Raw genomic sequence first — 4,086 nt, 5'->3', positions numbered from 1 at the left:
GAGTCTGTCCGCGGGCTCCACCCGGTGCAGCTCGCAGGCCGTCTCAAAGGCCTCCAGGAAGTCATCCATGTCCTCCCCCTCCTTGTATGGGGCCATGATGCACTTATCAAAGCTCCGTGCAGTCCTGGGTCCCCCCTCACTCACCGCAGCCGGGGGTTCGCTGCCCTTCAATCTCGCCAGTTCCAGGTCATGCTGACGCTGTCTCTCATTCTCCTGTCTCTGTCTCTCATTCTCCTCCCGTTCCTGCTGACGCTGTCTCTCTTCACGCTGATGCTGTCTCTCTTTCTCCTCCCGTTCATGCTGACGCTGTCTCTCTTCATGCTGTCTCTGTTGTTCACGATCCTCCAGCTCCCTCAGTTTTAGCTCTTTCTCCCATTCCAGCCAATTCCGCTCCCCGGATGCCGAACGTCGCCGGGAGGATCCTCTGCTGGCCGGCGGGCTTCGCCGGGGGGACCCCCTGCTGGCCGGGGGGGTCACGGTGCCTTCGGTATTTGCTGGGCTCCTCCCCACCCTTCCCCTAGGCATAGGAAGGAGGGGTCTCGGGAAGCCCTCAGCAGCCGGCTGACCACTCCCAGCTGGGACAGACACTGGTGCCTGCGCTGCATTTGCCAGGCTGCTTCCCTGAGACACAGGGATCAGTTCATTCGCGCGATCTTCCGCCTCCAGCTGGGCAATGAGCTGTTCTTTAGTGAGCCTCCCAATGCGCAGCCGCCTCTGCTTGCACAGCTCCACCAGGTCGCTCTTAAGCCGCTTGGCATACATCTTCCTGCTGGCCACTCACCGGCCTGTGTGCTCACAGCTCCCCACAGTTCCCAGGGGGACCCCTAGTGTGCCAGCTCTTCTCGAGGTCACCGCCTCTCTGCCAGGGTCGAGCTGCAGACTCCTCCGCCCCTGGGACCACTCGCTGCGATCCCCCCGGGGGACCCTGTTACTGCAAAAGTCCTTCTCGCTGGTCACACACTCCCAGGGGTAATAACCGTCTCTCTCCCACTCTTCAGCCGGCCTGGTCCCCGTCAATCCCCCTTCATTTTACTGCTCCCCAGTCACTTACTGCAGGAAGCGCCGTCCACGGGGTGCAGTAGATCCCACCGCTGCCACCAGTTGTCACGGAGTATTGGGGGACTCAGGGCCCTGCACCCCCGACTTCCTGCGATTCACCATGACTCTCAGCCAGCCAGTAAAGCAGAAGGTTTATTTGGATGACAGGAATACAGTCCAAGACAGGTCTTGCAGGCACAGACAACAGGGCCCCCCTCAGTTAGGTCCAGCTTGGGGTCCCAGGGCATGCCAGCCCACCCCCCTTTGGGGGGTCAGAACCATCTCTGCCTCCCAGCCATCTCTCCAGCCTCCTTCCAGCACTCTGCTTTAGCGACCCCTCCCACAGCCTTTGTTCAGTTTCCCGGGCTAAGGAGTCGCCTCCCTTCAACCCCTTCCTGGGTTCTCATGTTACACACTCAGGTATGCGCCCTCGGGCGCCCTCGGGCAGATCCCATCCTGCAATGCAGACTATCCCAGCACACTCCCCTGTCAGCATTCACAGACCACCGTGAGAACAGGCCCAGTTCATCACAGGGATATTATATAGTGATCATTGATACTTAGTATATCATTTATTGTTACTTCTTGAACCAACTCCTATGTAATATTATGAAGAACTGTGTTAAGAAGGGCTTCTCCTTTTAGGTGCTCCAGAACAAGTTTTTCCAAACTACAGTCATTAAAGGTGTTGACAAATAGCTTCTTTAAACCTTGTCCCAATCTGATATTTGGCCAATTTATATGCAGGTAGTTGAATTCTCTAGTATTACGCTTTTGTTAGACTTATATCCATCAGCAGTGTGCACTCAATATCCTTTTGCTTATCTTGTAGTATAACCCCACAGGTATATTAGTATTCCTATGATTTGGGATTTGTATGTGTGATCCTTTCCACTCAAAAAGTTTACCTCATTAGACTCTGTGGTATTTTTCAGGTATAGTGTTAGGGCTTGTCTTCACTACCGGGAGATCGATGCTGCTGCAATTGATGCAGTGGGTGTTCATTTAGCGGGTCTAGTGAAGACCCGCTTAATCGATGGCAGAGCGCTCTTTGGTCGACTCTGGTACTCCAGCTCCCCAAGAAGAGTAAGGTAAGTCAGCTGGAGAGCATCTCCTGTCTATGCAGAGCAGTGAAGACACTGGGGTAGGTCGACTTAAGCTACGTTGTCTCCAGCTACGTTAGTCATGTAGCTGGAGTAGCGTAATTTAGGTCCATTTACCCCGGTAGTGAAGACAAACTCTTAGTCTCTAATGTATCCTTCCTACATATTATACCCAAATAATACAATATCCCATTGGTTTATGTCATTCCACCATGTTTCAAAAATGCCTTTTATGTCAAGGTCCTTTGAAAGACAGGATTTTTAGTTCCCTTACTTTTACTTTCAAGCATCTCATGTTGGGATACAGGCATTTTTAGTTTTATTTTGAATTAATTAAATTATGTTTAGTAGTTCAGTCCTTTTGGGATATCAAGGGCTACACATTCTTATTAGAATATTAACATCAAGATCACCCTGAGGTGAAGCTGTAAATTGCTGCATATAAGATATAAACAATCTTAGTCAGGGTAATTAATATTCTTGATTTTATTTTTCTAAACTTGCTGGACTACTGGAGCAAAGCCTGGTGAATAAGAGTACAAAGTAAAAAAAGATCAAAGCTGAGAATTTAGTTCTTACAGTTTTAGTTATTTATTTATCTTTGGTTGTACTTCTGTACATTAACTTTAAAGATGGATACTGTTTTAAAAATGAAAGTTCTGACTATATGTAACTGAATCAATGATACAACATAGGTTTAAAAGCAGGATTCATCCATCTGGAGAAAATGGTTTGATTTTAGTTATTTTATCAATGTAACTTATTTTCTTGATTACAATAAAACCTAAAACCTAGTTGGGGTTGGTCTTGCTTTGAGCAGGGGGTTGGATTAGATGATCTCCTGAGGTCTCTTTCAATTCTAATCTATGATTATAAAGTCAATACAAGCAAAATTCTCAGCTAGTGTAAACTGATCCACTTCCTGAAGTCAATGGAACTGCCTTAATTTATACCAACAGTGAATTTGGCTTTACAGCACTGTAGATGCATGCATAACAATAATAAACTTTATTTTTGTACTTTTTATATTTTAGGCCTACGTCTTCAAAAGTGGTTGGTGATTTTGAGTGTCTTCTTTTTTGTTGCCCAACTTGAGACACCTTAAAGGAGCCTGATTTTTCACATTGACTTCAATGGAAGGACAATTAGGCAATTCCGAGGACTTTTCAAAATGGGACCCCTAATATTAATTTATACTTTATTTTTCAAAATAACAAACATGTTTAGAACAGCACAAAAGCAATTTTACATTAGGATTTTACTTTGATGTTTTTATGTTTGCTTTCTTTTGTTGTCTCTTAAGTATTCTATAGACAACTAACTGTAGTTAAATATTTACAGTTCTTTTTAATTTATTGTGTTTTATGAATTCTTCCACAAGATGTGGAAATGACATTTTTTCTTAAAAGGCAGATGTTTCCATTAATCTATTATGCTAAAAGTTTTTTTTTCTGTTAAAAGCATATTTAAATCTTAATCTATTAGGTGTTTCTTTACTTAGAATTGCTTATGGAAAACAAAAAATAATGACTAATCAAGCTGTCATGTTTATTAAATGTTTGACAATGGTTGCTGGATGCCTTAATTTTAATTAACTACAAATGGTTCAAAAGCTGCACCATATTTTATTCCTACTCAAAAGCTATCCTTTTGTGATAGAGTAAAAGCGTGTTTGTTATATTTAATTGAGAGATACAATATTCAAGCTGTGTGGCGGTGATACATGAATTTTTCACCCTTGCTGACAAGTACATTGGCTTCTGTGTAATTCTTTAAATTGATTCAATCAAACTCATGCTGTTTATGCTTTTTAATTGATTGAATTAAAATATCATTTTAAACATTTAATCATTCCATTAGATGGGGTTCTGTTTGCTCATTCTGCATCCAATCTAGCACAAAATAACCACGGATTTCAGAGCTACACAGGCCCCAGAAGGTTGAA

The sequence above is a fragment of the Malaclemys terrapin genome, chromosome 5 (assembly GCF_027887155.1).
Source record: "Malaclemys terrapin pileata isolate rMalTer1 chromosome 5, rMalTer1.hap1, whole genome shotgun sequence".
Taxonomy (NCBI): Eukaryota; Metazoa; Chordata; order Testudines; family Emydidae; genus Malaclemys; species Malaclemys terrapin.
The sequence above is the reverse complement of the archived record's forward strand: the minus strand, read 5'-3'. Positions refer to the sequence as shown.